Genomic DNA, 10,657 nt, shown 5'->3' with positions numbered 1-10,657 from the left:
CGTCTTTTTGTCAACACTTATCTGTCATCGTTTTTGACCTATCTCATCTTTTTTGCAAAAAAGCGAGGTTGCAGGGCTTCATTAACAAATTTTAACTCTTGAACCATCGGAAATAAATAATTGATTTTTTTTTAGTTGAATTCCTAAAGACCAGGGGCTGTATTCTTCAATCTCTATTAGTTCATGTCGCATACGACATATCTCGAACGGTTGTTGTCGCACACTACAAATGTTTTCCATTCTTGAATACCACGCGAATAGTAGTTTATTTAACGAGTTCGTGTGTAAATTGGACTTTTTTTGGCATGATTGGGCCAGTTTAAAACGCGAATGAAACGAGAATTGACAAATGCCGCATGCGACATTTATCACTCGAGATTGAAGAATACACCCCCTGGCTGATCTTTTCCGCCATTATTGATTTTTTTTATGTGATGATTCACCAGTATTGCCAACAAATATTAATGGTTCCACTTGGTCTGCTAAAAGTTGATCCAGATCCCACCATTCTTTAATTTTGGACCCGAATATGTTGAACACAGTTTTAGATTCACTGAGTTTCACAAGTGTCAAAGCAGGCAAGTTTTATTACAAAACCCAACATTTAAAATGAATGCTCTATAGTTTGTTATATTTAAAAAATCGCAGTAGGCATATGCGACTAAGTACGTTATTGAGTAAACACTTAACAGATGCGGCAAACATTCAGAAATCAAACAGCGTCAATTATTTTAATTTATGTGCAACTATTTGGAAGGTACGAATTTTCGAAAGTACCCCTGCAATTCGGAATTCTGGTAAAAAAAAGCACCACTGATCAAAAATGATGGCTGATAAATAAAAATGACCTGTGTAGATTTGATTCACAATTTAGCATAGAATCCAAAAATGAAATCAAACTGGGTAGGTTTCATTTAAAAAAACATAACTTTAGTGTTTTTATACAGGGCAAGTTACGTAAGGTTTATTTCTGAATTTCTTTGGTACGCAACCAAAAATATCTGCTAATTACGCTGACCACTTGATACCGTTTATAATGTGTTTTAATTTAGTAATCAACGTAGGTGGCTCAAAATCACCAAGGTGGCAAATTTGCTTCGCCAGCAAATAAATTACAAAAATTACCATTTTATTGCACAAGTGAACATTAGTAAATACTATAATTAATTTGCTTTAACTGTACATCATACAATATACTTCAAAAGTAAATAATATTTAATATTATTTGAAGATATATGTATGGAAAGTCATTTCGAGAACGCGTCCCAAGGATCGATCCTTAGAAACATACACCAGGAATTCCCATAAAATAAACGATATTTAACAGTTTCCACTACTTATCAGCGGCCAATTTTATTTACCATCAAATTTTTTAAAGTATTATTCAAAAAATCTAATTAATTTAAATAGAAATATGCTTAAATATTTTGTCCGACAAAGTACGCATCATTTCAGTGAACGCAGTTGTAACTAGCTGAAAAGAATTTATAATGAACACAGCCTTTAGGTGCTAGCCGCAATTTGTGGTAGGAGATGATATTATAACCGGCTGTCATAAGTGTTTTTCGCCAAATTAATTATAATTAAGTGATAAGTACCTTTCAATTCACTATTTACAGAGCGTACATCAATAGGTCATCATTCCGGGAATGCGTTTATAAGTTTGGAATATTGAAAAAATACATTTTAGATTACAACATTAAAACAATATCCTCAAATATTTTACATTAACCATGTCAGACCGCGTCGAAAATGGCTGCCGTCAAAAAAAAAAACAGCGTTTAGTTGAAAACGTCGTTTCGTGAACGGTCATTTCGGGAACGTTCCCGGACATGATGGCATGTTCTCAAAATGATAATGATGTTCCCAGGATGACTATTTCGTTCCTAAAGTGATATCTGCTATTGCAAATTCTCAACAAATGTATTGTTTATGTTGTGTCTACACAATTTTCAACAAGATATTATACTTGTTGTTTTTATCATAACAATATGGCACCACGAGGCTGAAAATACCAAAAAAAGGCCGAAAAAGTTACTAAAAAAAGATAGTTCGTCTTATTTGCGCTAATTTGCGCCGAAGAAAAAAAGCTAATGCTAGAAAAAGAAAGTGCTCGAAATGACGATTTTTAGCGATGGCTTTTTTGAAAAACAAATTAGAAAAAAATTAATGTGTTTTGTGCTTGCCCAATTTAAATATTATTTATACACAAGTTTAGTGACGATTTAAGCTAATTTTCATAATCATAGCTTCCAAGTTTTTTCATCATAAAACCAAACTTATAATTTGCCACCTTGGTGATTTTTACCCAGGTATATAATTTGGCTAAAAATGTCAAAATGACAGTTCATGAATTTAATTTTTGATTTCATTATTCAGAACAGGAAAAGTTGATATCTTTAATAACAAACAAGTTATGGAGCTTATGGAGCTTATGGAGCTTTTTCGCAAATCTGGGACACCTGTATGAATACAAAATTAAGAGAGTTACAGTAAGTTGAGGAGAGAGAGTGTGAATCAAAGACTGACTAGACTTAGGATTTAGAGTTAAGAGTCATCCATGTTATAAATTCAGTGTTCGAAATTTATTAAACATCCTGACAAGAGCAAGAAGAAATTTATAACAATTTAATCAGAAGTAGGATTGAAAGAAGAAATTTGCTACACAAGGGTAACTCAAAAATTATAATAAAAATGAATATAACTGGTATTCAGTCGTATTTATGTGCAACTCCAGATAACTATAATGATACGATCGCAAACGTTTTATTGATACTAAAAATTTTATATTTTCTCGCGATAAAGCCCGATCACACTTGGGGGTATTTATAGTATTGAAGTCTATGTATGAAGAAATCAATCATTTTCGATAACGTCTATTTTCTGAAAATGTCAACAGCACGGCCAATGCTAAATCTTACCGACAACCTGTAACATTTTTAAAGGGTAACATACTATTTTTTATGGCATATCATTAAGAGTTTTTTCGCGCAATCGTGTTGTTATAGCTACTTACAATTGTTGTTGACACAATCTGAAAGTTGAACTTAACAACCCTAATGCTGTAAGTAAATAACGACACAGTAATTTATTAACAATGACATATTAATGTCTTCAAAATATTCCTGTCAAAAAAATTACTTCGAAGCCTTTTTTTTCGTATAAGCGATTATGCGAAAAACGTTGTGGGATATACGGTTAGTATCGCGCGTTCAAATGAAATCCTGGGCTGAGTAGGCGTTGGAAAAATTAAACTGTTTAGAACAGTGTATAGTTTGAATTTCCCGCCGTTTGATACGAATGACATTTGTTTATGTTTAATCGGGATACAATTGAACATGTTTGTTTTCAGCAAAGAGTGCCCTTAGATATTTGCTTCGAGAATAGGAATCGTTCAGTTATTCTATTTTTAATGTAAAACATTGCAAAGAAAGAAAAGCAAAAAGATTTTTTTGACTCTAAATTTTAGATTAGCTGCCAACATACTCTAATTAATCTATGCTTAAAAAAAGCACAACAATTGAGGGTTTCCAACGCCTTCCCAGCCCAGGATTTCATTTGAACGCGCGATAAGTGCCATAACAGAATCTAGGAAGTTGAAAAATCGAGACGAAGTCGAGATTTTTCCAATTCCTTCTCGATTCTGTTATAATGCACTTACTAACCTTATATCCCAACATATGTACTATTTTTCAATACAATTTAAACATCTAAACATAAAAATAGTTATTTTCATATTAAGTGAGTGTTTTTTGTGCATGAAAAGGTCTTTTACGCCAAGACGCAGGTCGAGGCAGTAGAAACCGTTGAATGCACAAAAAAGATCTTCATGCACGAAATATAAACAATATTTTTTCTAAAATTGCTTTCAGAACTAAATTTTAAAATTAAAAATTTTGTAGGAAATCTAAAGTATCAACGCAGTGACCATGTTGCTAGGTAACTAATAGAAAACGGTGCGCGAAGTGAAAAACAGAAAAGCTTATGTATGGTTTCTATAGTTTCGATCTTACAAGAGTGTAAAAAAAAATTGTATGTAAGAAAATGACTCACTTCACGCATAGACAACTGTGCGTGACTATCAATTTTTTGAAGCAATTATGGATAACCATTATTTTTATTGAAATTATTATTTATTTATATTTAAACATGAACAATTTGTAACGTAAGTACCAATATACATGGTGTAGAATGGATTTTGGTACATAGGCACTTTACGTGCAATAGTGAAAATCCTCTGATATTGGCTCCCCTAATTATTTTCCAACGAGACCTTAAACATAAAAGTTGTAGAGTAAAAAAAATTGTACCTAAATCCTTTTCTAATTATTTTCTAACACCTGCTGATTCTGTTAGACAAGAAAAATGAAATATTAAAAATCTACCGATAAAATAGCCATGACTCCCGACAACAATAAAGTTCATTTTTACAAACGTAACGAGTTTGCTGATTCCTCAAAGAATGAACTCTTTTAACAAAGAATAAAAAGTTAACTTCGTAAAATGGTATTACTCCGCAATGTCTTTTAGAGACATGCAAGCAACATTTCCTGTATTCTATCCGGAGCGGATTCTTTAATTCTTTTTTCTATTATTGTGTACTTCCGGAAGATGTTAAAAAAACAAAATAAATAAGAATTGGGAACCATTTTTAAAACTGTACAACTTTTGTATTTAAGGGTTTGTTCTAAAATAATTAGGGGAGCCAATATCCGAGGATTTTTACTTTTACACGTAAAGTGCCTATGTACCAAAATCCATTCTACACCCGGTATGTATAAAACTAATCTCGCCTATGTTTATATGTTCCGGGTAAACTCGAGAGCCGTTAGTTTGATTTCCAAAATATTTTTCGTGTTACATAGCTTGATTCTTCACAAGTAAGTTACGCTGGGGAGCTAAGCAGTGAAGCAAATGTTGCAGATACAGTGCCTTCAAATAAATTCGGAATTAGAGTAGAATGTGATTTATATATTTTGTCTATATTAACGGTTGGTAATAGACGTTCAAACACGTGTATTGTGCTGTCCAAGGTCACTGCTGTGCCTTCAAAAATTCCATGTTACCAACTTCATAATAAAATCAACGCCTACTCTAATTCCGAATTTATTTGAAGGCACGGTATTACGACTGAAGATAGCTGTATGAGTGTTATTTATTTACGGATAAAAAGCCAGCTTTTGTTGTGAAGTTGACTGCGTATTGAAGTTTGCAATTCATCTTACAACAACGTACAAGGTAACATCAACATTTTCTTTATCCGACCGTACAGAAGAATGTTGCATTCACTGACGTGCACATCTTCTCCAAACATGAACACGTGGTCAAACTGCCAAAGCGAGGTTAAAACTAATGAGATCCGTCAAGTAATTTTTGTGGATGTACAGACTTTCAAAAATATGCGCACGTTTTGAATAAGTCACTTGGAAGCTGCGGGCACTGGGGGGGGGGGGGGGGTTATTACTATATCTGTTGGTTGTCCCGATGATGCTCATGGATTGTAAATCATTATACAAATAATCAGAACAGTGGTCATGGTAATAATAGCGGACGAGGCGGATTGTCTCCCAGAACGGCACAGGTAGTTTTTCCAAGAGGTGAGTTGTCTCCTAACAAGAGGCGAATTGTCTCCCACTCAAATTAACCCTATGCGGTGGTAATCTTCGTATTTCTAAGTGAAGATATTAAGTGTTTTTTCCAAATTTAATGCAAGTTTCTTTGTTTCGCTAACAAATATTTTTCTATTTATAGATAATCGATATCCTCATTAATTTTCAAAAAGACACTTCCGAGTATATCCAACAAAAATTAATAAACATAAAAATAGTATTAATGGAAGTTATAGTTTCGTTGATTTTGTGAAAAAGATGTCCTATTATTTCCGTTATAATGAACAAATAAATATTATTTATAAATATTTGGAGTACCTATATTTTTATATGTATATTTGTATTCTTGAAGTTGTATTTTTTCATAGAATTTTTATTTGTTTGTTCCTCCTTAAAAATTATCTATCAGCTATTTCAATGCATCCAACTGCAATTAGTGTACCTAGTCGTAATCCTAATGCCTTTACCTGAAGCACGGGAGACAACTCGCCTCTAACCCTTTTGCAAGACCCAATAATAGTAGTTTATTTGACGAGTTTGTGTGTAAATTGGGCCTTTTTTGGCACGCGTGGGCCATTTTAAAACGCGAGTGAAACGTTTTTTTGTTCGACGAGCCCCTTAAAGGCTCCAAATCGCTTAAAACCTTTAAAATTAGTTTGACGTTTCGTTTTGACAAGTTGCGACATTTATCAAAATCCGTTCACATAGGAGAAAATTCTCAAATTCTGACAGTATCGAACAAAAAACAATTTTTTTTTTATATTTTGCTTTCACAATAACTCCATTGTGAAACCGAAAACATTATCACAATAGCTGATAGTTCTGTAATAGCGATAGTACAATTTACGGTTATCATGTTGGTATTGCCAGACTCCTCTGCCAGAATTCTCTAAAGTCTAGAGGATTCTGGCGGCGTCAGCCAATACACGCGAATGAGTTTCAATCGTTTTTTACAACCATCATAATTTTTCCCCAGAATTTTAAAATTCTTACTTTTGATTTAAAAACGGCTCAAAAGGTGCAAAATATAAAAAACAGCATATTACATGTCTTTAATAAGAGGTATTGTCGCATTTGCTTCTTTGGAGCACCCCTCGCTTCGCTCGTCGTGTCCCAAACACGCACGTACGCCAATACCCTTCTTATTAAACTTATATAATAATATCTAATAATAATATACTATTTTTTAGTTTTATATTTGATGCTCCATCCGCATAGTTTCACAATATACCAATTTGAAAACAGAATGATCGAATTTATGTCTGTCACGAGAATTTTTTTTTTTTCATAAAATTTAATTATAAAGTCTTGGGAAAATACGACTTTTCTTAAAGAAGGCTGTCCATATCGGACAACTGTTTGTCGGTGATGAAAAGTACATATGTATGTAGTTATAACAAAAATTTTAACCCTAAGGATCCTAATTTCAAATATTCCGCTGAAATGACTACACCAAAAACCATCTTTCTTGTGAAAAAATTATTAGATTAGATTAGATTAGTTTGTGTACTTTGAATTCCTCGATTTCTCAAAAGAGTGGGACTACTCGTAAAATTTTTCTCCAGTAAAAGTTTATTTGATAGAATAATGCTAACATAAAAAAATGTCGCACAGTGACTTCTTTCTAATGTGTCAAAGTGTGTTAATCACGAGCTGATAAAAATGTCCCGTTCTTGTCCTTTTTTTATTATGATCAGCGATAACAATTCTCAACGCTTCGGATTTCTGACAATGATAAAATAATAATTATTTGTGTATCAAGACCAAAAAGTGCATTTTTTTCGTCCGAGTCTGGGTTTTCTATCCGAGGCGAGGACAAAAGGCACTTGTTAGCAGAGGTGCACATTAAATTTTTTAGGCGACCGCACTAACTACAAAGAAAAAGACATCATTGGAAATTACAAATTTATTTTATATCCAGCTTTTTCAAATAGATAAATTTATTAATAAAAAAAAATAAATAAATTTGTTACACAGTCTAGGACTGGTTTACAAATCTATGAGGGGCATGATGGCTTAACGTGACTTCCGAATCACGAGACAGAATATAGCCTTTTTTTATAAATATTAACAATTTTTTTATAGTAATTTTTATCAGCTTGCCAACAAAACTAGAAATTTACTATTTACAGTACAATTACTTATGTACATATTTACATAGTTTATTTTTGTGACAAGACAATTACCGGTTCTGTCGGTTTCGCTGCTAATTTACTAAACAGACCAACAGTGACGCCACGGTCAGCGCCCGAAAAAAAAGAGTTACTTTTCGTCCACTTATGAGTACGTAAAATTACCGTTTTCATTAAGGGTGCCCAAAATACATAGTTATTTACCTAACGTATGCGGGAAGTGAAATTTCCCACGCGAGCACTTTGTTTTAGTGCGAACGCGGGAAATTTCTTGCCGCAAAAGTTAGGTACAATATTTTTTTTTAACTAATAATTCAAAAATATTTAAAAATAAAATTAAAAATGCGAATCACTTAACATGGGTAATTTTTTACGATTGGGTTGGTAGGACCTTTCCCGCTGATTACTAGATTATTAAAATTTAAAGCGTCGGTGCCGTCTATTACATCAGACAACACGTTGAACAAATTATTCCCTTGTTATTACTCTTATCTTTTTGAATTTCTTATTTTTTGTGTTGACGAGAATTAATTTTACAATTGCAAATGTGATGAAACGTCCATTTTGTTCCAAGTGAATTGACGTTTCCGTCTGTCTACGTTATTAAATACCAACCTTACAATGCAATTTCCCCCAGTTTCTGCTTGCAAAGTAAAAAACAGGGAGTGCGAGAAATCGTTGCTTCCGCACTCCGAGGACAACCGGGAAATACCAATTTTGAGGCTATGAGTACAGAACATGTATATTAACTATTTACTACGTTTTCTGTGACCGTTACCTACCACTTTTTTCTGCTTGCATCAAATTTCAAATGTGTCGCTTGATACGCTGATTTTGATCTCTCTAGTACATACAGGGTGGCTAACGAAAAACCTTTGACGATGTATCTTACTTATTCTTTATCCGATTTGAATAAATGACACATCAAATGAAATAGTTCGAAAAACACTTCATTATTATTAATTCTATTCGATATTTTTTCCGGCGTCTATTTTTTGAGAGACGATAGCCAACTTTTTTTTTCAAATTACACTATATATTTTTTTATTCGTTCTTATAAAGAATCTTCTTCTGAATATTTGTACATTAAAAGAAAAAACAAAAAATGTATTTTAATTGAAAAAAATTGAAAATCAAAAATCAAGTAAAGTCCATTCACGTTGGATTTTCCCTGTCAAATTGTTATCACGTTGCAAGCCTGCGCCTCCTTTCCTAGTCATTTTTACATTATCGTGTTTTATTCGTGATAGAGCGATTGAGATCGATTTGACGTCTTTAATTTCGAATGTTAGTTTGACGTGTGAAATAAAGTCACAGATTTTTTAATAAAATTCTATTTCTGGGTGATTTTACCATGGCGAAAAGAAAAAAGGTTAATTTTAAAATTGCGTTAACCTTCCACAACTGACGTAATGTGACGAAACTCGCAAGCTAATACGGACTCAAGAAAAAATAGCTTCAGTTCGAAAATTAATTAGTCAGAATCCTTTAATATTTAATGTATTGTATGTATTAACATGATTATAATCTATTTACGACCTTTATTGAGCAGTTTTAACAATACAACGTTATTTTAAAGGTAATGTGTACATCGAAAAAACTTAAAAAATCAAAATACACCTTTCTTTTGTGGTATGCAATTGTAACAATACATTCTTGAAACGTCACAACCACAATCAAAACGTATAAGTGTTTCTGAATAACTGAAATTTTATTGCCAAATTTGTTCCATCATTTAGATGCATTCCTTACTTCCATCGCTTCCAATGAAAGAAACTTCACACAATTTTCTATTGGGTTCATTTTCTATAACTTATTCTGGTTCCTCATCAGTCATCACTGTAGTCATTAAGGGTTTTTTCACTTAATCAACAGCGCAAGCAGAAAAATACAACACCAGTAGGTAGGAGTTAGGTACGGTCGGTGGACAAATAAAACTGGGACACTTAAAATTTAATCTGTGTAAATCAGACCATTGAATTGTCAATATATTTGTCAGTGTCTATACAATATGTCATACCAAAGTTAACCTATTTGTGATAAAGCCGTAATTAAACGATGCAAATTTGTAAATTTTGACTTATGTGATTGTCATTTTTGTCCCAGTTTTATTTGTCCAACGACTGTACCTATTGTATGTTCCTAATCCTATCATACCGATTAAGAACTGACACTATTTTTAGTGCAAATGATAACAAAATGGATGTATTATTACCTACTGTTATCCTCTAAAAACAATATTTGAAAAATGACTGTTTCTTTGCTGACAGCGAATAACATAACCTCTATAGTCTACGAATGACTTGGTTACTTTATCAGCCCGTATTGGTGACATACACAGCTAAAGCATTTTTGAAGTAAAAATCACACCGCCATAATATTGAATTATTTGACCTTGACTAGGAAAATCCAACGTGAATGGACTTTAATCAAATTTGTAAACAATACAAAATCTATTCTAGTTGCTCAAAATTTCCTCAATGCTGTTGGAGACACTGTCGATCCCTTCTAGAAATGCCCACCTTTGCATTCAGTAAAAAATTTTGAGGTTTTTCCTGACATACTCGCACTTTTCTTTTTTCTTAACTCTTTTTGGTGGGGTCAAATAAACATTGTCTCGAAAGTTTCGAATGAATATAAAGAAATCCAATGGATTCAAATCTGGGGATCTAGCGGGCCATCGAATAGCTCCATGAGCACCCATTCATCGTTCACCAACATAATTTAAAAATTCATGCGTGCATTATGTGGTATGGCGCCGTCCTGATGAAACACGACTCTCTTCAACACTGCTAATGGTATTTCATCCAGAAAATTGCTTATTTCGTTTGATAATAAATAATATGATATTTTGTTTGATTGAGACTGCTATCAATAAAAAAGGGACCCACTAGTCCATTCTATCTCCAAAAATGC

The 10,657-nt window shown here is 32.9% G+C and overlaps 1 long non-coding RNA gene across 1 annotated transcript; it reads right to left on the bottom strand.

The window, feature by feature from the left end:
* Positions 1–9,262: 9,262 nt before the first annotated feature.
* Positions 9,263–10,158, bottom strand: LOC138122364 (uncharacterized). The gene is made up of 2 exons (XR_011156450.1): positions 9,957–10,158; positions 9,263–9,580 (listed from the first exon to the last, which is right to left on the bottom strand). It is a non-coding gene; the product is annotated as an uncharacterized lncRNA (long non-coding RNA).
* Between the last annotated feature and the right edge of the window lie 499 nt (positions 10,159–10,657).

Source organism: Tenebrio molitor, chromosome 1 (genome assembly GCF_963966145.1).
Source record: "Tenebrio molitor chromosome 1, icTenMoli1.1, whole genome shotgun sequence".
NCBI classification, from domain to species: domain Eukaryota; kingdom Metazoa; phylum Arthropoda; class Insecta; order Coleoptera; family Tenebrionidae; genus Tenebrio; species Tenebrio molitor.
Note: the sequence above shows the minus strand (reverse complement) of the source record. Positions and strands in the feature narration are given on the sequence as shown.